A 27,109-nucleotide genomic window follows, 5' to 3' on the forward strand; every position below is an offset into this window, starting at 1 on the left:
TAGAACTGATAAATGAGGGAAAGAAAGGACAAAGGCAAAGGGATTAGCTAAAAATAAAATGGATTAACTAAAAAGGTTAGAAGAGATCTCTCCATCTCAGAAAGAAAAAGGAACGGGGCAAACAGATCACATGAATGTTCCACAGGAACTTCAAAGCAAGCCTCTAAACATGTATGTCCTAGGCTCTCCTGGAAATAGCTTAGTAATGTGTGTAAGTCACACCTCCACTTCTTTGTTTTTCTACTTTTGTTATTAGCTTATTTGACATCAGATGGAGAAATGAGTTCATTATGCTCCTTGGTTTATGGCACGTATTAATCTTTAGGTGGGGAAAGTTCCCTCTCTTGCCTGATTGCTTGATTTTCTTTCATCTCCATTCTTCATGCTTAATCTTCTCACCACCATGGACAATCATCTTAATTTCTTAAATATTCATCTTTTTATGTGATTATGTTATTGGAAAATGACTGCTGCTACTTTATGTTCGTGTATCTTTAATTTACTTAAATGATACTATTATACTTCTCCTTCTGTTTCTTAGAAACAGAAACAGACATTTAACAGGGATGAGATAACAAGTAGCCCCCAAGGAAGAAAATAATCCTGGAGGGAATTGTCATTTGATTAATTTACTTCCCCTGTTGTCTGACTAAACTTCTCACAATTGAATCCTTTGTCTGCTTCCAATAAAAAAGAAAATTTCACTTTTATTTAAATTTGCTTAATAAGTTTCTCTTTCTTGCTGCAAAAGTAGATGCCAAACAACGAAAGAGAGTATGATTAATTTTGTTATCTTTTATTCTGAGTACATATGCACTGTGGTTATTAAAATGATAGATGAAAATTGGCTCCCTCTTTCCACAGTGAATATATAAGAAATAATTAATAGAAAGCAAACTAAGACAATAACACATTGTTAACTGTGAGCTACTTGGTCTGGTAGACCCTGAGATACTTCGATAAACAAACATTTCTCTGGAGTAAAGATATAGTTGAATCTTCAATATACCGAAGGACTAAACAGGTTAGTCTTCTCTGGGGAAATCTCAGATGAGGGAACAATGGCTAACTCCCCATCTACATTCAAAAACTATTTCCTTATGAAAACTACATATTTGCCGACATGAAGGACCTTGGAGAAAATACCACATGCACAAATATCCCTTTTGTAGAATAGTTTTTGTAACTATAAAGTAATATGTATTCATTTTGGATACATTAGGGAGGCAGTATGTTGGAATTAGGAAATTGCAGAGAATGATGAATATTTGAAATATTTGTTTTAAGCAATCACAGAAGCACCTTCTTAGGGACACATAAACATACTGTTAAGCAATACTAAAGGCAAAGCTGAGCTTAAATGGGAATCAGATCATTTGTAGCATTTCCAGTCTTGATCTTTCTCCAATATTGTTTGGAAGCCTGGGCAGAAGAAGACAGAGGAAGGCTTGAAGGGTGGGATCCAGCTAGGAGGCAAAGGCCCTCAGGGCACTGGCACTAGACTGGTTGGAGTGGTGGGTTGTGTGGTTCAGATTAGATAGAATAAGGGGCAGAGACCTAAGTGTTGAGAAGACAATAGAGGAATGAAGATCATAGGACTTGTTGGAGTCAAATTGGAATAAGAAAGTGATATGACCATAAATATGGTCATTTTTCACTTTTCAAATATAAAATGGATGTTAGTGATGACAAGAGTGTGTCTATGAGCATAAGCTACTATGGTAAAGTGGAGGTGAATGCTTTTGGAGTCACAGAACTATGAACTTAGAGTATGGATAGATAATTAACCACTAGACTACCAATAGAATTTGAGAACAGAAATGAACAACATTAAGTGAGATTCCAAAGTCATTGATGAATAGATGAAAATAGTTTTGGTGGTGGGCTTGTAAATGATAGCAGTATTGAAGGATGCAGGAAGTATGACTACATGACCTAAATGTAAAAGAAGTCATATTATTTATACTACAGTAGAAGAGTAATGGTTTCTTGCCAGTATTAGGAATTGAGAATAGAGCCCTATTTACCTTGTGCATTTACCTTTGGTAAATCCTTTGGCCCTGCCATCACATCTTGTGCAAAAGTCTAGACAGAAAACGAGTTCTTTAAGTCCTTTGGAGGCCAGTTTTTCTTTTCATAATCTCAGTAATGGATCATATTAATGATTCCTTGCATGTCTGTTGCTTCTTCAATTACACCACTAGAATCCAACTCATTGTAAGTCCTGAATACACACCAGCTTTGCCTATCACTGGCTTCCAAAGCAAAAACCATTGTCATGCTTTACAGAAACTCATTGTTCTCTTTTGCCTTTACAGGCTACCTTAAATAACCCCTAGCCTCACTGGACAGTGAGATGAATTAAAGGAGATTAATAGTTTTATTATTTTTATTTAGTTTTTAAAGTCTATTTATTTTGGAGAGAGAGAGAATAAGCGGGGCAGTGCAGAGAGAGAGAGGGGGAGACACAGAATCTGAAGCAGGCTCCAGGCTCTGAACTGTCACTGCAGAACCTGATGCAGGGCTTGAACTCGCAAACTGTGAGGTAATGACGCAAGCCTAAGTCAGACATTTAACCGACTGAGCCACCTAGGCACACTAGAATTAAAGGAAATTAAATACTGCTTATATCCACAAAGCTCTATTGGTATGTGCCCTCACTGGTTTATATTCATACTGCACCAACTTGGCTTTCTCCATCTATGAGTAGAAATAAAAAACAACAGAAATAATGTTTTGAGGCAGCTTGGAACTTTTGCAATTCTGTATTGTACATGAAAATGACAGAGAAAGCAAATATAGTTACTTGAATTGTGAATAACTTGTTCTGCAAGTGTTTCACAAGACAATCAAGCATTTCCAATAAATTTTAACTTGATAAACCAGCGATGTCTTCTAATACAAGTAGTATGTGACAATATGACACTGAATGTCGTGTGATCAAAACTGAGCCAATGGTTCTTCTCTCTCTCTCTCTCTTTCTGTCTCCCTCTTTCTTTCTCTCTCTCTTTCGCTGCATAGTTGTGGGTGATCTTCTCCCATGCTTGAATATTTGGTCTTGGGCCACGGTGTTTGGCAGAAATCAGTGATTTTTCAGAATGTTGAAAGGTGCCCACAACTGGCACTAGTGTATTTTTTGTCACTTCAAAGCACCTATGGACAGTCTTTGCTTTTCCATACAAGAGTAAGCTTAGGAATGCTTTGCTTCATTCTAGGTCATTGGATAGTTTCCTTGTTAAAGTTGTAGAAGAAAAAGATTACATTGAGCCAATAGATAGTAGTGTAAATGCAGGTTAATTTATTTTTCTTTATGTTTTGTACTTTCTTTATTATTTCGTATTATATTACAGAATTGTAATCATTTTTATATAAATACTTTTGGGTTGTGGAACGAATCATCGGAGTTTCCATTATTTCTTGTGGGGAATTCACTTTGATATACAAGTGCTTTGGATTACAAGCATGTTTCCAGAATGAATTATGCTCACAAACTAAGCTTTTACTGTATTTTCCTCCAGGGTGTGGTGGCTGCCAGGTGCAGGCACTTATGTGATTTCTGGCCTCTTTCTGTCTCTTTCTCTAATTCTCTTTCTCACTCTCCTCCCTCTCCCTGCTCCCTGCGCACGCGCGCGCGCGCGCACACACACACACACACACACACACACACACACACACAAACACACACACACACGAATATATCCCAGGCTCTGACACTCACACATAATGTATACACATAGTAGAGATCAGGTATCCCAAATTCTGACTTTAAGGGCCAGAATGGTAACATATATCATGGAGAATCCAAGTTGGATATAGGGAGTAGATAAGCACATAACAGAACAAGAGAATGTGATCCTATCCGACGACCGGCACATTCAAAACTTTTAAATTCTGTTGCCTGAAGATAAATATCTGCCCTGTATAGTTGGCTGTCAGATGTCAGTTTTCAGTCTCAGTAAATATGGAAAATTATAAAGAAATTGTCCACTAGATCCCTTCCTTTATCAGATACATATTTTCTCAGTTTGCTTTTAAATGTCATAATTGCCACAAATATTTGATAATCACTCATTATCTAAGTATGAATAAAGTAAATCAACTATGCAATGGAAATTCACAAATAGAAACTCAACCTAAAAATCATAGACCAGTGCTTTTCAAAGCGTGGTCCTCAAATTATGCTAGTTCCTAACCACCAGTCAAAGGTTTGGAAAAGAGTGGCAGTTTTCAAAGGAAAAAAAATATTATAGATATTGTATTCACACACATGTCACAAACTTTAAATATATAACAGTAATCGTGCCTTTTTTGGAAGCCCTTTATATGTGATTTTCATGAATAAAGATTATTTATGCACAATAAAGCAAGTACAGTTGGAATCTTCAGTGTCTTATAATGAATACTGTATACAAGTGTGTCGTTGTATAAAAATACAACTGTGTATTTTTTCTCACTTGTCTATTTTGTAGTATTTTGTTAAATTTGATTTTTTTCTTATAATTAAGTGTTGTGTTATATCCTCAATGGAGATAATAGATTAATGGCTTGAGAGTTGCTCATAGAAATAAAAATGTTAAAATAATAACATAAATAGACAAATTGTGTATTAGGATATTGACTCTGCTATTTTAGATGAAAACAAATGGCATTGACTTACATAGAGTTAAAAGGGTTTTTTTCCTCTTTTCGGTAAAATTCTTACCTGGTCGAACATTCCAGGGAGGTATGAAAGCTCTGCCTGTGAGGTCATCTGAGGGCCCAGGTTCTCTCTGGAGAGCTTCCCCATTTCATAGGTTGTCATCCTCATCATTATGGTGAAAAGTGACTTATCACCATAATGTCTCAATTCTGGCTCCCAGAGTGTGATAGAGGAGGTGGGCAGGGCATGGGAGGAAAGAGAGTAACTTCATTTAAAGGACACGTCCCCCCAAATTATACATTATACTTGCTCATGTGCCATTAGGCAGAAATTAGTTACCTGACTATATCTATTTGCAAGTAAGGCCAGAAAAAATGGGTAACCATGTGTGCTCTGACAGAAACAAAAATTAATGTCAGAAACAATATTAAACAGCCCTGTTAAAAATTTAAAAATATGAGTTTGTATGTACAAGCACAAGCAAGTCTGGGATTGTGAGGGATTATTACAAACAGCTGGAAAAGTAAAAGTTGAATATAATAAAGATGACAATGTATTAAACCTAGATTGTATTAGAGTAATTATCCTTTTGCCTTAGTCTCTAAAAAGCTGAAAAATGTAACATTTTGTCTACAATAATTAGAATTGAAGGCTTTCTATCAACTTAAAAATAAGTGTAGTTACTACTTTGATAAACAATTGACTTTTTAAGGAAAAATTCAATTACCAATTTTTACTATAAATTGAATGAATTTTGAGTGAAGCAACACAAACTGGAAGCATCATTCAAAATCGTACTTTTATAGCAAAAATGACCCAATTATACTCTTGGAGAGAAGCTTGAAAGCTAGTCTAAAAAATTATAAATAACAATAGTCAAGGCAAAGCAAAACAAACCACACACAAAATACGTTTATTAAATAATAGAACAGCATCTCAGTATTGTGAGTCATTCAACATGGATCATCAAATTATTTCATGATTTCCCAGCAGATAATTTAATTTGTAGATGGGAAATCCTTAATATGTAAAGTTTATATAATATACATGTGGTATGTACATGAGAGTTAAGTCCATGATATTTTTCTCCTGTTTATTAGTAATATCCCTTGGTAGAAAAGTTTATTTTTTTCATTTAGTCAATGGTTACTTTTTGAGTCATGATGTAGAGTGAATTGAGATCACACATAATCACCATTATTTATCTGAGTGGAAGAAAAATGTTACTAATAAGGTTAAATTCCCATGCCATTCCACACTTTGTCCAAAGTGGACAAAATGACTCAATATGCCTCTTAATATTGGTCCTTGGGAAAATTTTGATGGCCTGAAATGAAGGTTGCTTGCTTGAGAGAACAATTGGCTTGGCTTCTAGCAAGACCATGGTCAAAGTAACTTCCAGCTTACTCTAAATTTTCAACCTGGGATTTTGGGTCACATCAGGAAGAAATCTGTGCTGTAAAGTCAGATGAGGACTAATCTGTTTCAGCAGTTTTTCTTTTGCCTCTGTTAAGCTTTAAGGTTCAAGAGCGTTGCTTTACCCAGCAGTCTCTTAAGAGTGCAGATGTGGGTGGGGTTATTCCTTATTGATTTTCCCTTACAAAATGGGCTCTTTAGGTTTCCAGGTTTTTAGGGGGAGCACCTTCTTTTGGGCTCTAGACTGATATTTTTCTCCGGTTTCCAGGAGGATATAAAAAGTAAAATTCAAATTATCTTATTTCTTCAAAAGCTCCCAGTGTGAAACTGGCAGACAAATTCCATTAACTGTGTAGTATACAGCCTAAATAAGTAGCTAAAAAGAAATTCAAATCACCATATTAAATGGTGAGATGGAAAAACCAAGTTAGATAGCCTTTATTTAACAAGAGCTGGAAAAGCTGAAACCAGAAAATGTAGCTAGCGAATACAGCTATCAAAACTGACATTCCCCTCTGTAAAACATAAAATAATCTTTACCTTTGGTGTCAGAACCTATGTTATAATATGGTTTGAGGCTCTGAGATCTTTGGTAATCTAGAAGGCTATAGAATCAATTATTTTCTAAAGTTCAGAATATACATTACACATGATTTGTAGAATGTACCAACATATATTGTAGATGTACTCCAATTGGGCAGTTACAACTGGAGAAAAAGAGTGGAGGAGCTAGGGCACCGATTACTCATGATTATTTTTGATTTTCTTTTATTTTTTTAAGTTTATTTACTTATTGTTTAATTTACACCTAAGTTAGTTAGCATACAGTGCAACAATGATTTCAGGAGTATATTCTTTAATGCCCCTTTCCCATTGGCCCATACCCCTCCCCCAACCCCTCCAGCAACCCTCTGTTTGTTCCCTATACTTCAAAGTCTCTAATGTTTTGTCCCCCTGCCTGTTTTTATTTTATTTTTGCTTCCCTTCCCTTATTTTCACCTGTTGAGTATCTTAAATTCCTCATATGAGGGAAGTCATATGATATTTGTCTTTCTCTGACTAATTTTGCTTAGCATAATATCCTCCAGTTCCATGCACGTAGTTGCAAATGGCAAGATTTCATTCTTTTTGATTGCCAAGTAATACTCCAGTGTGTGTACACACACACACACACACACACACACACACACACACACACCACCTTCTTTATTCATTCATCTGTTGATGGACATTTGGGCTCTTTCCATACTTTGGCTATTGTCGATAGTGCTGCTATAAACATTGGGGTGCATGTGCCCATTCAAAATAGCACACCTGTATCCCTTGGGTAAATACCTAGTAGTGCAATTGCTGGGTCATAGGGTAGATCTACTTTTAATATTTGAGGAACGTGCATACGGTTTTGCAGAGTGGCTGCACCAGTTTGCATTCCCACCAGCAATGCAAAAGTGATTCTCTTTCTCTGCATCCTCACCAACATCTGTGGTTGCCTGAATTGTTAATGTTAGCCATTCTGACAGAGGTGAGGTGGTATCTCCTTGTGGTTTTGATTTGTATTTCCCTGATGATGAGTGATGAGAATTTTTTCATGTGTCAGTTGGCTATCTGGATATCTTCCTTGGAGAAGTGTCTATTCATGTCTTTTGCCCATTTCTTCACTGGATTATTTGTTCTTTGGGTGTTGAGTTTGATAAGTTCTTTATAAATTTTGGATATTAAACCTTTGCATGATATGTCGTTTGCAAATATCTTCTCCCATTCTGTCGGTTGCCTTTTTTTTTTTTTTTTAAACATTTTTTTTTTCAACGTTTATTTATTTTTGGGACAGAGAGAGACAAAGCATGAACGGGGGAGGGGCAGAGAGAGAGGGAGACCCAGAATCGGAAACAGGCTCCAGGCTCTGAGCCATCAGCCCAGAGCCCGACGCGGGGCTCGAACTCACGGACCGTGAGATCGTGACCTGGCTGAAGTCGGACGCTTAACCGACTGCGCCACCCAGGCGCCCCTCGGTTGCCTTTTAATTTTGCTGATTGTTTCCTTCACTGTGCAGAAGATTTTTATTTTGATGAGGTTCAAATAGTTTGTTTTTCTTTTGTTTTCCTTGCCTCCAGAGACGTGTTGAGTAAGAAGTGCGTGTGCCCAAGATCAAAGAGGTTTTTCCCTGCTTTCTCCTCGAGGATTTTGATGGCTTCCTGTCTTACCTTTAGGTCTTACATCCATTTTGAGTTTATTTTTGTGTATGGTGTAAGAAAGTGGTCCAGGTTCATTCTTCTGCATGTCACTGTCCAAGTTCCCAGCACCACTTGCTAAAGAGACTGTCTTTATTCCATTGGATATTCTTTCCTGCTTTGGCAAAATTAGTTGGCCATACATTTGCGGGTCCACTTCACGGTTCTCTATTCTGTTCCATTGATCTGAGTGTCTGTTTTTGTGCCAGTACCATACTGTCTTGATGATGACAGGTTTGTAATACGTCTTGATGTCCGGGATTGTGATGCGTCCTGCTTTGGTTTTCTTTTTCAAGATTGCTTTGGCAATTTGGGGTCTTTTCTGATTCCATCCAAATTTTAGGACTGTTTGTTCTAGCTCTGTGAAGAATGCTCGTGTTATTTTGATAGGGATTGCATTGAATGCGTAGATTGCTTTGGGTCGTATCGACATTTTAACAATGTTTGTTCTTCCAATCCAAGAGGATGGATGTTTTTCCATTTCTTTGTGTCTTCTTCAATTTCTTTCATAAGGTTTCTATAGTTTTTAGTGTATAGATTTTTCACCTCTTTGGTTAGGTTTATTCCTAGGTATTTTATTGGTTTGGGTGCAATTGTAAATGGGATTGATTCCTTGATTTCTCTTTCTGTTGCTTCATTGTTGGTGTATAGGAATGCAACTGATTTCTGCACATCAATTTTATATCTTGCAACTTTGCTGAATTCATGGATCTGTTCTGGAAGTTTTTTGGTGGAGTCCTTTGAGTTTTCCATATAGAGTATCATGTCATCTGCAAAGAATGAAAGCTTGACTTCCTCCTGGACGATTTGGATGGATTGGTCTGTTCAAATTTTCTATTTCTTCCTGTTTCAGTTTTGGTAGTTTATATGTTTCTAGGAATTTGTCCATTTCTTCCAGATTGCCCATTTATTGGCATATAATTGCTCATAATATTCTCTTATTATTGGTTGTATTTCTGCAGGGTTAGTTGTGATCTGTCCTCTTTCATTCTTTAATTTATTTACTTGGGTCCTTTCATTTTTCTTTTTGTTCAAACTGGCTCGGGGTTTGTCCATTTTGCTAATTCTTTCCAAGAGCCAGCTCCTGGTTTCATTGATCTGTCCTACTGTTTGTTTATTTGTTTGTTTGTTTCGATAGCATTGGTTTCTGTCTGATCTTTATTATTTCCGGTCTTCTGCTGGTTTTGGGTTTTATTTGCTCTTCCTTTTCCAGCTCTTTGAGGTGTAAATTTAGGTGGTGTATCTGAGACCTTCATCCTTCTCTAGGAAGGCCTGGATTGCTATATACTTCCCTCTTATGACCATCTTTGCTGTGTACCAGAGGTTTTGGGCTGGTTTGTTATCATTTTCATTGGCTTCCATGTACTTTTTAATCTTCTCTTTAACTTCTTGTTTTGCCCACATTCTTTAGTAGGATTTTCCTTAGACTCCAAATATTTATCTATCCAAAATGTTTCTTCTGGTTGATTTCGAGTTTCATAGCATTGTGGTCTAAAATTATGCACGGTATTATCTCCATCTTTTTGTATTTGTTGAGGGCTGATTTGTGTCCTAGTATGTGATCTATTCTGGAGAATGTGCCATGTGCACTTGAGAAGAATGTGTATTCTGCTGCTTTAGGATGAAATGTTCTGAATATATCTGTTAAGTCCATCCAGTCCAGTGTGTCATTCAAAGCCATTGTTTCCCTGTTGATTTTCTGTTTAGATGATCTGTCCATTGTTGTAAGTGGCATGTTGAAGTCCCCTACTATTATGGTGTTATTATTGATGAGTTTCTTTATGTTTGTGATTAATTGATTTATGTATTTGGGTGAATTCCCGTTTGGAGCATAAAAGTCTACAATTGTTAGATCTTCTTGGTGGAAAGACCCCTTGATTAGGATATAATGCACTTCTACATCTCTTTTTACAGTCTTTATTTTAAAATCTAGATTGTATGACATAAGTGTGGCTACTCCAGCTTTCTTTTGGCAACCATTAGCATGATAGATGGTTCTCCATCCCCTTATTTTCAATCTTTAGGTGTCGTTGGATCTAAAATGGGTCTCTTGTAAATAGCATATAGATAGATCTTGTTTTCTTATCCTTTATGTTACCCTCTGTATTTTGATTGGAGCATTTAGACCATTGACATTGAGAGTGAGTACTGAAAGACATGAATTTATTTCCATTTTGTTGCCCATAGAGTTGGGGTTTCTGATGGTGTACTCTGGTCCTTTCTAGTCTTTGTTGCTTTTGGTCTTTTTTTTTTCATCTTTTCTCCCCTCAGAGAATCCCCCTTAAAATTTCTTGCAGGGCTGGTTTAGTGGTCACAAACTCCTTTAATTTTTGTTGGCCTGGAAAACTTCTTGTCTCTCCTTCTATTTTCAGTGATAGCCTTACTGGATAAAGAATTCTTGGCTGCATATGTTTCCGATTGAGCACACTGAATATATCCTGCCACTCCTTTGTGGCCTGCCAAGTTTCTGTGGATAGGTCTGCTGCGAATCTGACCTGTCTTCCCTTGTAGGTTAAGGAGTTTTTTCCCTTGCTGCTTTCATGATTCTCTCCTTGCCAGAGTATTTTCTGAATTTGACTATGATATGCCTTGTTGATGGTCATTTTTTTATCTAAGCTAATGTGATTTCTCTGTGCTTCCTAGATTTTGATGTCTGTGTCTTTCCCCAGGTTGGGAAAGTTTTGCACTATGATATGCTCCCATAAGTTTTCTACCCCTTTTTCTCTCTTCCTCCTCTGGGGCCCCTATGATTCCAATGTTATTCCTTTTTAATGAGTCACTGAGTTCTCTAATTCTTATTTCATGATCTTTTGTCTTAGTCTCCCTCCTTTTTTCTGCTTCATTATTCTCTGTTAGTTTGTCCTCTATATCATCCATTCACGCTCTGCCTCATCCATCCTTGCTATCGTGGCACCCTTTTGAGATTGCAGCTCAGTTATAGCATTTTTTATTTCATCCTGACTAGCTTTTACTTCTCTTATCTCCGCAGAAAGGGATTCTAATCTATTTTCAACCCCAGCTAGTATTCTTATTACTGTGATTCCAGTTTATGGTTCAGACATCTTGCTTGTATCTGTGTTGATTAAGTCCCTGGCTGTCATTTCTTTCTGCTCTTTCTTTTGGGGTGAATTCCTTCTTTCATCATTTTGAAGGAAGAAAAGGAGTCAATAGAGTAAACACACACACACAATTAAAAAATTAAAAACAACACAAAGAAATCATATAAAGAATGTCAGATTCTAGGTGTGTTTTGGTCTGGTTGTTGAAAGAAGCTTGATAGATTGGAGAAAAAAAGTAAAGATAATAAAAGAAATAAAGGGGGAAAGGGGGGGAAAGGGAAACATTTGAAAATTTGAAAAAATGAATACAATAGAATAAAATTAAATGATGAAAGTAAAATAGAATTTTAAAAACTTATAAAAAAGTAAAAACTATGGTAGAAAAAATATTAAAGAAAAATCTTTTTAATAACAATGGAAAATAAAAATACTTTTTTTTCCTGTATTTAAGAATAAGAAAAGAAAAGGAAAAAAAAATTGAATGAAAGGACCAGCAAACAGAATGAAATACAATTGAAATTACATCCAGTTTCCTGTAGAAGTCAAACCATGAAGCACTTTATAGTCCATAAACTAAGTAGGCAGAGAGACTTGTCATGTTCCTCAAGAGCGGGACAGTTGGGCTCAGTTGGGCAGGGCTTAGTGTAATGGCTCCAATCTCCACTAGATGGCGCTGCTTAGCTTCCTGGGGTGGATTGTTGTGGCTCCTATAGGGGTGCATGTGCATGCACTGGAGGGGTGAAAATGGCGTCACCTAGATACCCAGTCTCTAGTGTCAGAACTCTGTGCTCTCCCCGACCAGTAATCAAGCACCCCCTTTGTCTCTGGCTTTCTTCCTTTCCCCGCTTTTACACTGTCCATGACCAATCCATCAAGTTGCCAGGTGGCACCTCCCTCCTGAGTTCTATCTCAGATGCGGCTGTGAGATGTCCCTCACTTCTGAGGGACTGGGGATTTGACCCGCTCAGACCCTCTGGGGGAGGGTGTTGCTGAGCAATGGCTGGTGCCGGCCTGCCTCCAGGAACGTTCTCGAGACTGTGCTGCTGCTGATGCCCAGAGACCCTGGCTGGGTGCCAGCCCACCCTAGAGAAAGTTCATGCAATCTTGTATCAGCAGTGTTTCAGGGATTATGGTAAATCACAACACACACCTGGCGCCAGGCTTAACTTTTAACACCCTTGTTCCAACACCAGTGAATGTGGTTGTTTTCTGGGATCCACTGGGACCTTTGTGGATGGGGTGGCTGCACAGCCTCTATCAAATGTCCTCCCAGCAGGGGAACTGCCACTCACCTTGTGGCCTGTAGACCCCTCAGACCTCACTTTCTGCTCTTGGGGATTCGCCCTTCCCACCAGAGCACCGCCAGGTATCCAGCTGCGGAGTTTCAGACTCTGCACTGTCCCTGTTTATAGAGTCTTAATGGAATTTAAACTCTCTCCTTTCTCCTTTCTCCCTTTTTTGTTCAGACCCTCGTGACTGTTTCCACTTTTTCTTTTTCTCCCCTGCTGCTTTTTGGGGGGGTGTGTTTCCCATATTCTCCACCTGCCCCCCATCTCTGTCCTCTCTCTGCAAGCAAAACCAGCTCCCTGCTCTCCGCGGCTTCTCTCTCCCCCATTTCACCTCTCTGTGCTGCGTACCTGCCAAGTTCTGTGGTTCAAGTTGTGCAGATTGTTGTGTTAATCCTCAAATTAGTTTTCTAGGTGTGCAAGATGGCTTAGTGTTAATCTGGTTGCATTTCAGGGATGAGAGATGCAAAAAAAACTTCCATGCTCTTTCTCCATCTTGACCCCTCCCCTTATCAGATTTTTATCTGCATTAAAATGTTGGTGCCTTAAAAAGGAGGACAGAATCTAAACCTTGATTTCTTTGCTTCTAGAGGAAAGATAGAAGCAGACTGTAATTTCTCTCTGACACATAAATCAGCTATGCTTTTTAAAAATTCTACCTGTAAGGCTGATGGAGGCTCAGCCCTGGAAAGACAAAATTTTGACTATATCTTTGCTTTCAAAACCAAAGAAGATAATGAAGTGGGCCAAAACTCTACACTCTTTGCCAGAACTTCTCACTGGATGGTCTGCATGCCAGCTACATCAGAATTAATTTAAGTGCTAAACATAGATTTCTTGGCCCTTACTACCAGATCAACTAAATCAAAATCTCTGCAGGCTTATCTGATATATATTACTATTTGAAAACCACTGCTCAATGAAAGGCAATCAGTCATTAATTCACTTATGTGTTCATCTGTGCCTTCAGTTAACAGAGAATTTTGGGATGCCTCCTACACAAGGAAACTGTGCTAGTCATGGAAGAGGAAACAGAATTAAGACACAGTGACTGGCTAGTCACATTTATATTTTAACAGAGGAGATTAGAAATATATACAACTGACTATAATACTGTGAAAAGCCTAAAATACATAGGATTCTATAGATCTTATAGAGTGTTTTCACATGTGTTATCTCATTTTAATGCAATATCCTGATAGCTACTTCTAGCATTGCACTTATTAGGCTTACTTTGTCAATGTTTTTATGCCCATGAAACCATTAATTCCCTGAGTAGGGGCCTGAACTTAGTTGCCTGGATATGTCTTAGACAAAGAATAGTAGGGCTCACACATCCAAATATGAAGTTTGTTAAACTGAATAAAAGGTATTATTATGCCCTATAGTACAGGCAACTTCAATATGCTGAAAAAATTCTCCAGTCCCACCACGTTCTAAAGATATTATTTTATCTCCTTATTCCTCTCATGTCCTCATATATTTTCCCAAAATTATTGTGGTATAAACTTCATTCAAATCCAATCACATTTTGACCATTTAACATATTTTATATTTTGTGTTAAGAGCTTGAGATAGTCAAATAAATGACATACTCTCTGCTTAGAAGGGTGTTCTATGCTAATGAGGGAGACAGACACATAAGTAAATTAATATTATTTAATGTGAAAAGCCCTATGATAAATTATAGTAAAAAAACACTTCAAAAGCAGAAGCACTGCACAATCATTTAAATCCATGGGGAGTGGCAGTCAAGTTATATTTCATTATTTTATTTTTTTTTATTTTAATGAACATTCAATTTATTTTTCAACATTCTTTCCAGCATCAGATACATAAAAAAGATCATATTGCTCTTTTTTTGTGGTACCTCAAAGGCAGTAAGGATGAAGCTTACTGCTTTAGGATGAAGCTGAACATCTCTTGCTCAGCTACTGGCTGCCAAAGGCTCATAGAAGTGGATGATGAACACAAACCTCATACCTTTTATAACAAGGGTATGGCCACAGAAGTTGCTGCTGATGCTCTGGATGAAAAATGGAAGGGTTATGTGGTCCAAATAAGTGGTGGCAATGACAAGCAAGGCTTCCCCATGAAGCAGGTGTCTTGACCCCTGGTCATGTCCACCTGCTGCTGAGTAAGGGGCATTCCTGCTACCGACTAAGGAAAACTAGAGAAATAAAGTGCAGATCTGTTTGGGGTTGCATTGTGGATGCCAATCTCAGAGTTCTCAATTTGGTTATTGTAAAAAAAAAGAGGGGGGGTGAGAAGGATATTCCTGGAGTCACTAATACTACTGTGCCTTGCCACCTGGGGCCCAAAAGAATGAGAGGAATCGGCAAACTTTTCTAAAGAAGATGATGTCCACTAGTATGTTGTGAGAAAGCCCCTAAACTAAGAAGGCAAGAAACCTAGAACCAAAATGCCCAAGATCCAGCATCTTGTTTCTTCATGTGTCCTCCGACACAAACATCAGTGTATTGCTCTGAAGAAACAGCATACTAATAAAAATAAGGAAGGGGTTGAAGAATATGCTAAACTTTTTGGCAAAGAAAATGAAAGAAGCCAAGGAAAGATGCCAGGAACAGATTGTCAAGAGATGGAGGTGGTATCTGAGAGCTTCTACCTCTAAGCCTGAGTCCAGTCAAAAATGAGATTTTCTAAGAGTAACAAATAAATAAGATCAGACATCAAAAAGAAAAAAAAAAGACCATATTACGTATGCTCTTTCAGTAGAAACATGGTTCTATAAATAGCTTTTTCTTTATTTTCTATCATCCTCTTCCATTCATTCCAAGGCAACCACTGTTAATTAAATTCCATGCTTTTGTTTTTAAGGGACAGACTCTGCAGTGGGATGGGAATGCCAGATTGAAGACTGTGTGTACTGTCAAAGCAAAAACTGCACTGGACAAAGTTAATCGGATGCTGAAAACTTTATTCAAGGCTATTGCAATAGGGGAGACAGAACATAACTAAGTTATCTCAATTCTACTGAAACAAAGTGAGTTTTCAAGAGCTGGGATTAGACTAAAGAAATCACAGGCCATCTTTGTTGGCTAATTAGCTTTACCTAAAGGAAAAGTAAACAGTCTTCCTACTTTCCTGACAGGACACAGTTTTACAACTTGAAGCAAGGCATTCACTGAATTTAGGCTCCTACCACCCCCCAGACATTAGGGGATGAGGATATTATCTTCCTAGATGAGTACATTTCAAAAGGATGGCTCCCAGGTCCTTGAGAAAGATAGGCCTGGGTTGTGAAACTGGCAAAAGACTTTTTAAAGGATTCACGTCTCAAAGGGATGGAGAAAGAATTTACAGTTACTAATTTTCTAAAGTAAATGCTCTAAGAGAGATTTTCTAAAGTAAATCCTCTCTAAGAGAGGAAGAACCTCAGTGGCGTAGGCCATCCGGATCCTGTAAGGGCCATGGTAAGAAGGAGGTCAGGGACCAGGAGATAGGAAGAAGCCTGTCTATAAAGGTCAGTCAAACTGAGGGAACTATTAAGGCCATCTTAGAAAATAGATTTAATGTTAATGGCTATCACCAGATTGATTATTTTATCAAAGGCCTATAACAATTCATATTTTACGACTTCCCCCTTCTCAACATTAGAAATACAACTGACTTTGCTTTTACATTGTGATAGGTTAAAAAGTGACACTTTATTATTGTTTGAACTTTTATTTTCCTGCCTACTAAGAAGACTGAGTATCTTCTCACTGTTTAATTAGATGTTTCTTATAAATTTCATATCTGTCCATTTTGTCTTTTTTTTGGTTGGCTTTTTATTTTTGTTAATATTTTTTAATGTATTGTTTGTTTATGGACTTTTATTATGTTTGCCGTATAACTATTGGCTATTTTGGTTAAAATATTTTTTTGAGTAATTGCCTGGGGTCAGGGTGAGGGGAAAGGATTAACTGCAAAAGAGCAAGAAGGAATGTTTAGGGATGATGGAATGCTCTGTATCTTAGTTGTGGTGAGGCTTACATTTCTCAAAACACCTCAAACTGCACACTTAAACTAGCTAAATTTTATATGTAAATGATGCCTCCATAAACTTGGGGGAGAGAAATTAGAAAAAAAAACTCCATAGCAAATGGTACAGTTAAGGTTTGTGTATTTCATTGTATGCAAATTTTATATCAAAAGAAAACCTTAGCAAATATTGAATTCTAGTTAACAATTTACACGTTGAAATATTTAAGGAATATGTTGATGCCTTCAAGTTCCTTTGAAATTCATTGAAAATAAGATGAATTAATGATAGATAAAAGGACAGATAGATATTGACAAAAATGTCTTATCATTTATATAAATTATAAATGTTGATATAACAATTGTTAATGGGAGGTCTATGTGGTGAGTACACGACTATTTAGCAACATCTTGTAACTTTGCTGGAGGCTTGATAACTTTCATAATAAATGTTTATAATAAAAATATATTCTGTAGACCACTTTCTCACACCATTCACAAAAATAAACTCAAAATGGATAAAGGACCTAAATGTGAGACAGGAAACCATCAAAACCTTAGAGGAGAAAGCAGGAAAAGACCTCTCTGACCTCAGCCGTAGCAATCTCTTACTCGACACATCCCCAAAGGCAAGGGAATTAAAAGCAAAAGTGAATTACTGGGACCTTATGAAGATAAAAAGCTTCTGCACAGCAAAGGAAACAACCAACAAAACTAAAAGGCAACCAACGGAATGGGAAAAGATATTCGCAAATGACATATCGGACAAAGGGCTAGTATCCAAAATCTATAAAGAGCTCACCAAACTCCACACCCGAAAAACAAATAACCCAGTGAAGAAATGGGCAGAAAACATGAATAGACACTTCTCTAAAGAAGACATCCGGATGGCCAACAGGCACATGAAAAGATGTTCAGCGTCGCTCCTTATCAGGGAAATACAAATCAAAACCACACTCAGGTATCACCTCACGCCAGTCAGAGTGGCCAAAATGAACAAATCAGGAGACTATAGATGCTGGCAAGGATGTGGAGAAACGGGAACCCTCTTGCACTGTTGGTGGGAATGCAAATTGGTGCAGCCGCTCTGGAAAGCAGTGTGGAGGTTCCTCAAAAAATTAAAAATAGACCTACCCTATGACCCAGCAATAGCACTGCTAGGAATTTATCCAAGGGATACAGGAGCACTGATGCATAGGGCCACTTGTACCCCAATGTTCATAGCAGCACTCTCAACAATAGCCAAATTATGGAAAGAGCCTAAATGTCCATCAACTGATGAATGGATAAAGAAATTGTGGTTTATATACACAATGGAATATTACGTGGCAATGAGAAAAAATGAAATATGGCCTTTTGTAGCAACGTGGATGGAACTGGAGAGTGTGATGCTAAGTGAAATAAGCCATACAGAGAAAGATGGATACCATATGGTTTCACTCTTATGTGGATCCTGAGAAACTTAACAGGAACCCATGGGGGAGGGGAAGGAAAAAAAAAAAAAAAGGTTAGAATGGGAGAGAGCCAAAGCATAAGAGACTGTTAAAAACTGAGAACAAACTGAGGGTTGATGGGGGGTGGGAGGGAGGAGAGGGTGGGTGATGGGTATTGAGGAGGGCACCTTTTGGGATGAGCACTGGGTGTCGTATGGAAACCAATTTGTCAATAAATTTCATAAAATAAATAAATAAATAAGTAAATAATAAATAAATAAATAAATAAAAATGTTAAAAAAATATATATTCTGAACACCCAGGTTGCTATATAGTATACTAAAATTCCTTCCAAAATTTTACTGCTTCATACAGTAGAATTATAAGATGACCCTCAAGATTCCTATCCCCTGACATACATTCATCTTCTTCCATTTATTCTTCAACAAGAATCTAGTTACTGCTGTGAAAAGATTTTGTAAATGTAATTAGCATCCCAAATCAGTTAATTTTCAGAAAGGGAGATTATCCTTAGTGAGGCTAATCAAATGTATCCTTTTAAGGCTTTTTCTGACTCCAGTGTTAGCTCAGTTGTGAAGCAGTGTCACCAGGACTCATTGTTCTACTTCACCATCTTTGGTGTATTGCTTGATCTTGTAAAAGGATTAAAGTAGACATAATAGAGCAAAATCTTTTGTCTTCTTGCTCTTTTACTCCTCTTTCTTTCACTTTATATTTATGTATTTAGTTAGCTAGTTCCTTCCTTCTCTCTCCTTAAAATTAAGTAATAAAGAAACTTCAAGGCTTATAAAAATAGCTCTCAAAAGCACTCTTCTTGGATTTCATCAATGATTCCAATGAAAAGGCAATAAAGAAGAGAAGAAGAGGAGGAAGAGGAAGGAGGAGGGAGGAGGAGGAGTAGGGAGGAGGAGGAGGAGGAGGAAGAAGAGGAGGAGGAAGAGGAGGAGGAGGAGAATCTCCAATCAATCCAGTGAAAACTGCTACCTGACCCAAAGCACCAGGACCCATATCTCTTCTTCTGAGTCCACAAAACTACCCCACATTGACTTAGGAAGTTAGCCACCCTTCAGATGCTCCCTCATACTTACCAGATGAATAAAGTATCTGAACTCTATTTGAGTTACTTAAACTATTTTTTCATTGACAGTCTTTAGGCTTATCACTTTATAGTTGTAAGATGGTTGTTACATTTTCTGGAAGGGCATGGAGTGACAATGTCCACGGGCAGAGGAAGTTTTTCTCCTGTGTTTATTTTAAGGAAGAAATTATATCCCAGAGACTGAGTCAGATTTCTCCCTCAGATGCCAGTGGCCAGGACTGAGTCACATTCTGATGTCCTACTGCAATGGAAGCAAGCAAGGTGACTGTTCAATATTTTTAGCTGCTCTAATGGGAGGTAAGTCAGCAAGAAAGAAATCCTGGGGAGGGAAGAATGGCTGTAGAGTATATAGCCAACAGTGCATAGCACCACATTTTCCCCAAATATTATTGAATATGTCATATTATTTCAAGTTAGTATGTTCAGTATTTCAAGTGTACAGACACATTTTATGACACTCTTTCCTAATATTTTGATTGCAATTAGAAGAGTTCTCAAGTAAAGCCAAACTGTGTTAGCATACTTTAAATAATAGACTCTTTTCCTGTTTGAAAATCAGCTTGAAGAAAGCCATAGAGAAGTTCTTCATAAGAAATGTAAATGCTGACATATAGTTGTTGGAGCAAAACAATCAGCATCAATACAAATAAAACACATTATCAAAAGTGAGACAAAATGGTTAATTTGTATGTTAATATGATTAATAGTAAGGGCCATGTGCTAGCCCTGAAACCAAACTAGGAAACCAGAAAAATGTCTCCTGCTGTATGTCCTCCATTGTTCAAGGATGTGTTTCTGTTCAGGTCGATATCCATGATAGGTACATTGCTAGTGAAATAAGCAGGGTTGCTAAGCAACGGGGGGGGGGGGGGATGATGTTGGAGAAAGCCATCTCTTTCAAGCAATAGCTGACAAGAGAGCTGTTGCTAAGTGTCGTTTAACATGCATAAAAACTGAACCTTGTCATCATCTGCAGTTAAGTGTGTCATGGCGCTCGGCACTGCTAACGTTTTTAAAGTTGAATAAAAGGTAAGAAAGAGGATGAAATACGGGCCCTTCCGTCATGCTGCAGGTGGCTCAAAGAGGACAGTCAATTGATGATTCCTACATGTTTGTGTATTCTGAGGTATAAATTGTCAATCAGTAATCATATTATTGGTTTTTTTTCCCAATAATATGGCCTCTTCCTATTTTTTTTTCTCTTTGGTCCATATTTGCAAAACATATGTCTGATAAAGGACTGGCATTTGGAATATATAAAGAACCCAAAAAACTGAATAAGGAAATAAACAACCTAATTAAAAATAGGCAAAAATATTTAACAAATATTTCACCAAAAAAGATTAAAATTTTAAATATGGATGGCAAACAAATATACGAAAAGCTCAACATCAGTAATCATTAGAGAAACCCAAACTAAAGCCACAGTGGCATACCTCTTCACACCTATTGCAGTGGCTAAACAAACCAAGACAAGAACGACCAAAACCCCCAAACTTGAAAATACCAAGAATTACTGAAGGTGTAGTGTAACTGAAACCTTCATACAGTTTTGGTAGAATGTAAAATGGTACCATCATTCTGGAAAACAGTTTGGGAATTTTCTTATAAAGTTAAAGAAGATACTTTTAACAACTCAGCAATTCTGCTTCTAGATATTACTCAAAAGAATATTTTATGTCCTCCCAAATACATGCTTGTAAATATTTCCAACTAGTTTTATTCTTAACATTCCAGAAATGAAAATAATTTAAATATCTATCAACTGCTGAATGGAAATACAAACTGATAAATGCATCCTACTCAGAAATTCAAAAGAACACACTACTGATAAGTGCAACAGTATAGATGAATCTCCAATGTATTGTACTAAGTGTAAAAAAGCCAAACTGAAACAAAAACAAAAACAAAAAAAGGCTTCATACCATATACTTTCATTTTCATGATAGTTTAGAAAGTTCAAAACCACAAGGGACAGAAAACCAATCAATAGTTGCCAGGGTCCGAGGGTAAGAGGAGGGGCATGAGAGAGCTTTTTGTGGTGCTAGAAATGTTCTATATGTTGATTGTGATGGTGATTATGTGACTGTGTACATTTTCAAAATTCAAAAAACTCTACACTTCAAAAGGGCTAATTTACTTACTGCAACAATATTAAATCTTAATAATCCTGACTCCATAAAGTGACAAGAGTAAAACTCAGTTAGGTACAGTCATTTACTCTCACAGAGCTATGGGTCATCTGGGGAAGTTTTGCCTCAGGTTGGTATTACTAACAGAGTTCTGCTTCTTACTGCTCACTCTCTTGGGACAAATGGACTATCTAGGTCATGATTCTTATAATGGGGCTGGCATTTTAAAGCCCTTGCTTTCATGTCTTCCAACATCTCACTTGGAGAGCCCAAAGTCAAGGATAAGGTATCCAACTGGCGAAACTTCACTCTTACTGTATCTTCCTATCCCTGGAAGAGTGGAGAGTTGAAGTCAATACTACATCTACGATAGTACCCAAAAAAATTGGTCATGCATAATTTTAAGGAGCTTTTGGTGAGTCAGGGTTATCATGGAAAATTAGAAGAAGGTGGCATTAGCTTCTTTCCCACAAACACACTAGCAGTTATAATGAAAGCAAATCCCAGAGCAAATTTTATCACATACCAACATTTATGGGATGAATATTCTTTAGAAGAAGGAAGAAAATATTTCATATGACCTGTTCCATCAGTTTGATAAATGGCTCTCTCTCTCTCTCTCTCTCTGTGTGTGTGTGTCTCTCTCTCTTTAGGCACTGACCTGATCTTGCATGAATAGCTGACTTAAAGCAAGTATAATTATATTCTATATGCAAAATTCTACACACTTAGAGTTGGCTTATAATTATCATCAGCAAACAAAATCCTCCATGCCAATAGATGGAGAAAGGATTCTTTCAAAATCGTCTTCAGCACCCCTCTCAGGCACACAGGCTGCAGGATTTGCTAGCTGCATATATCCTGCCCGATTAATGTGGAGAGTGTGTCTAAAATGTTCTAGCTAATCTTCTTATCTTTATTTTCATTGATTTTGCCAATGAGATCCCACTTCCAACATTCATTATGCGAACCAGCAAACCACTAATTTCAGCAGTGAGTCCCTGTATCAAAAATTCAATTGTTCAATGTATGGCCTTAAAATAATGCAGTACATGTACCTCAAAAGTAGCTGCTTCTAAAATGGAGCGGTTCTGATTAAAGGCTAAGTCACAATGTGAGAGATGTGAATCCCTGATTACAACAATTGACAACACCTAACATGTAGATTGCCTGACACTAATTAATACATGTAAAATACCACGATGTCTATGCTGCAGTATCTAAAAGCAAATCGCCCAGGAGAAATGTATAAGTGTTTATAGCAACATTATTCAAAAATACCCTAAACGCCCAACAAGAGAGTGGGTAAAAAAATCATGCAGTGTTCCAATAATGGAATACTACAAAACAACAAATGGCATAAAGCCATGGGTGTATCTCACAAATGTTATGATGAATGAAATAAACCAGGCACAAGAAAGTAAATACTACTTGCCTGGTTCCATTTCCAGGGAGTTCAAAAATTGGTAAAGCTTTCATGTGGTGATAAAGCTCCTGTGTGGTTGGGCTGGAGTGGCACTGATGCAAAGCAAGAATGAGAAAACCTTCTGAGTGATGGAGATTTTCTCTATCTGAATGTGAGTGACTGCATTAAAGGTGTATACATGTATAAAAATCAAGAAGTACCAATGATCTGTGTCCTATATGCACCTCATTGTATACAATTTTTTAAAGTTTATTTTTATTTATTTTTGAGAAAGAGAGATAGAGAGTGAGCAGGGGAAGGGCAGAGAGAGAGGCAGACAGAATCGCAAGCAAGCTCATGCTGTCAGTGCAGACCCCAATGTGGGGCTCAAACTCACAAACCATGAGATCATGACATGAGCCAAAATCAAGAGTTGGACATTTAACAGACTGAGCCACCCAGGTGCCCCAACATTTTATACCTTAACTTAAACATGAGGTACCAAAAACAATTAAGTGAACTACAGCCATAATATTAGTATAAAACTTAATTCTGGTTTCAGTGGCCCCAAATATGTACAGTAAGTTATAAACTATGAATGGCAAAGGAGATAGAGAAGTATCTAGTTATCACTTCAGAAACACCCTCTGGAATTCACACGAATTATGGAAAATTGTTCTCATTACCCACCACCAAGACTCCTGCTTACCTCTGCCTCATGTTTGGGCACATTTCTCTCCAATGACCTGCTAAGTACCCGTATAAATATAGACTTCCTGGTAGCTATACCTCCATCCTCAAACCTCATCTTCATCAGAATTGTTACTTCAAGCTCTGTGTTCTTGTAGTGATTTTTTTTAACATAATTTTATCAGGGTAATTATTTTATGTGAGATATTTCTTTCCAGACTGTTTCCTCCCTCAAAAGATTTATGGAGGTGTGGAATTGTGTCTGATGTGGAATTTTTATTCCCAGAAACATAGAATGCCTGCACATAGGAGAGCCTGTTTGCTTGTATTTAAAGAAGGAATCATTTCTTCTTCCACCTTTCTGAAGCTCACAGGAAGTGTCTTTGAGGTTATGAGTCCACCCTCTATGTTCTACAGTGAGAAATAACTGAGCTTTTGTTTTTCTATTATTTTTACTTTGGTTATCAGTATTTTCACTGTACCATGGTAGGAGTCAATAGGCTATTTCTTTGTCTCTATCAGATCTGTGCAATTTTTGGTTTTACGGTGACTCCCTAACATCAGTCTTCATCAACTGCCTGAATAGCAGCAATGGCCTCCTACTTAGTTGCTCTGTATCTAATTTACCCCTAACTCCCCTAGTCCTTATGAGCTCCACAAACCAGATTTCACTACCACAGACCAAGGGATCTTTCTATAGTGCTAGCTGAGCATTCTGGACTAAGTGGCCTTCCTTTTTATTCTCAGAGCAGCACTCGTAATAACATATCATAATTTTTAGTTTGCATGCCTATTTTCAGCACTACACCACAATTCAGGGGAGGGACTTTGTTTTCTTTAATATTCTATACCTAGCATCTAGGACAAGGCTAATACAGAGTAGATGCTCATGAGTTAAATAAGTGAATAAATAAAAAGGCTTTATATTTTTCCACATGCAGTCAGTTCTCTCTGTCACCTAGATCTTTATAGAGAAGTCTTCTGAATCACTTCTACATCATTTAGTCCCTTTATTGTATGTATGTGTGTGTGTGTATAAAATATTTTTATGTGTTAAAACACATGCATAAATTGATCTAAACCTTTCGTTTGTTAGTACATAATTTTATCAATTATTTCTGTGTCACTTTGTATTCAAGCTTGTTCTTCCATATATGTTAAAAACTTTTTGGAGGGGAACAATTTATCCGTTGTGCCTTTTACATATTCTTACATATATATCATACTTAGTAAAAGACTACATACAATAATCACATATTACTGCAATAACTACTATAATTAACAAAGGCTTACTTTTATCCTAAATTTGGCCAGTTGCTATTTAAGTAAAGTGTAACTTACAAAATTAAATTTAAAATTGTATAAAACAGAAGTTTACACATACTGTACACTTCTAATCTACCAGGTGATTCCCCCCAGCCATGCACATCCAAAATAGAACACACAAAATGTCATCTTTTCCCACAAGAATCTCATAATTTAAAGAAGAAAACAGCCAACCACGAGGACTTAATGTGATGGAGTGTACATCTGGGTGACACGTTCTCATTTCCATGTTAGTGGATTGTTTGATGGTCGATTTACCACAGATGTTGAAACTACATTCAGAGTATGAATGACTCTCCTTCTAAACAAGAATATTATGGAATACTATTTGGTTGATCTGTAGAAAGAAACACCCATTCTTGTAACTTAACATTTTCCATGGCACATCATTTATAGTTCAATACTGAAACCCTGGAAAGAGTAATGAGAGGTTTGCCAGGCACACTGAGTTACTTGAAAATAAGAATACATAACCACAAGACATGATGAATACAGCAACATCAGAAAAGGTATTTCTAAAATCTAATTTCAGGAAAAATACTATTCTTTCATTATCTTAATGAAACTTGAGTAGCCCCTGCAGATCTAAGTGCAAACCACTTTTTTTTTTCTAAAAATAAAATGTTTCTTTGACTTAGCTGTTTTCTTTAAAAGGATTTAGGAGGGGCGCCTGGGTGGCGCAGTCGGTTAAGTGTCTGACTCCAGTCAGGTCACGATCTCGCGGTCCGTGAGTTCGAGCCCCGTGTCAGGCTCTGGGCTGATGGCTCAGAGCCTGGAGCCTGTTTCTGATTCTGTGTCTCCCTCTCTCTCTGCCCCTCCCCCGTTCATGCTCTGTCTCTCTCTGTCCCCCAAAAAATAAATAAAGGTTGAAAAAATAAATAAATAAAAGGATTTAGGAGAGGGCATGCTAGTCAGAAGCTTATAGCTACAGCAAAAAAAGTAGAAGCCACAGAATGTCATGACTGAAAGAAATAATGGTATAGAATCTTCTTAAACATTTTTTACTTATAAAAGAAACGTTTCATAGTGTGTCAAATAACAGATAAAAGTTTGGAAACAAGAATAACTTGTGCTTCCTCAAAAATAGCCATAGATCTTTCATTAACTTCTACAGCAACCATTCCATAGAATTTTGTTGGAATTACACTTTCATTTAGAATAGCACATTAGCCATCATATATTTTCACATACCCAACATATACACATTTTTTAAAAATATATGGAATTTATTGTCAAATTGGTTTCCATACAAAACCCAGTGCTCATCCCAAAAGATGCCCTCTTCAATACACATCACCCATCCTCCCCTCCCTGCCACCCCCCATCAGCCCTCGGTTTGTTCTCAGTTTTTAAGAGTCTCTTATGCTTTGGCTCTCTCCCACTCTAACCTCTTTTTTTTTTTCCTTCCCCTCCCCCATGGGTTTCTGTTAAGTTTCTCAGGATCCGCATAAGAGTGAAAACATATGGTATCTGTCTGTCTCTGTATGGCTTATTTCACTTAGCATCACAGTCTCCAGTTCCATCCACGTTGCTACAAAGGGCCATATTTCATTCTTTCTCATTGTCACGTAGTACTCCATTGTGTATATAAACCACAATTTCTTTATCCATTCATCAGTTGATGGACATTTAGGCTCTTTCCATAATTTCGCTATTGTTGAGAGCACTGCTATAAACATTGGGGTACAAGTGCCCCTATGCATCAGTACTCCTGTATCCCTTGGGTAAATTACTAGCAGTGCTACTACTGGGTCATAGGGTAGATCTATTTTTAATTTTCTGAGGAACCTCCACACTGTTTTCCAGAGCAGCTGCACCAGTTTGCATTCCCACCAACAGTGCAAGAGGGTTCCCGTTTCTCCACATCCTCGCCAGCATCTATAGTCTCCTGATTTGTTCATTTTGGCCACTCTGACTGGCGTGAGGTGATATCTGAGTATGGTTTTGATTTGTATTTCCCTGATGAGGAGCGACGTTGAGCATCTTTTCATGTGCCTGTTGGCCATCCAAATGTCTTCTTTAGAGAAGTGTCTATTCATGTTTTCTGCCCATTTCTTCACTGGATTATATGGTTTTTGGGTGTGGAGTTTGGTGAGCTCTTTATATATTTTGGATACTAGCCCTTTGTCCGATATGTCATTTGCAAATATCTGTTCACATTCCTTTGGTTGTCTTTTAGTTTTGTTGATTGTTTCCTTTGCAGTGCAGAAGCTTTTAATCTTCATGACGCCCCAATAGTTCATTTTTGCTTTTAATTCCCTTGCCTTTGGGGATGTGTCAAGTAAGAAATTGCTACAGCTGAGGTCAGAGAGGTCTTTTCCTGTTTTCTCCTCTAGGGTTTTGATGGTTTCCTGTCTCACATTTAGGTCCTTTATCCATTTTGAGTTTATT

General features: G+C 37.5%; 1 long non-coding RNA gene and 1 pseudogene across 2 annotated transcripts in view; both read left to right on the forward strand.

Annotated features, from left to right (window-relative positions):
• LOC125171168 (uncharacterized) overlaps positions 1-27,109 on the forward strand; it is a 444,287-nt gene that overhangs the window by 353,661 nt on the left and 63,517 nt on the right. For both annotated transcript variants that reach the window (XR_007154210.1, XR_007154211.1), the window contains exon 3: positions 19,368-19,462. This is a non-coding gene — a long non-coding RNA (uncharacterized LOC125171168). The remainder of the gene's footprint in view (positions 1-19,367; positions 19,463-27,109) is intronic.
• Positions 14,535-15,282, forward strand: LOC125171167 (40S ribosomal protein S6-like; annotated as a pseudogene).

This window comes from Prionailurus viverrinus, chromosome B4, assembly GCF_022837055.1.
Source record: "Prionailurus viverrinus isolate Anna chromosome B4, UM_Priviv_1.0, whole genome shotgun sequence".
NCBI lineage: Eukaryota > Metazoa > Chordata > Mammalia > Carnivora > Felidae > Prionailurus > Prionailurus viverrinus.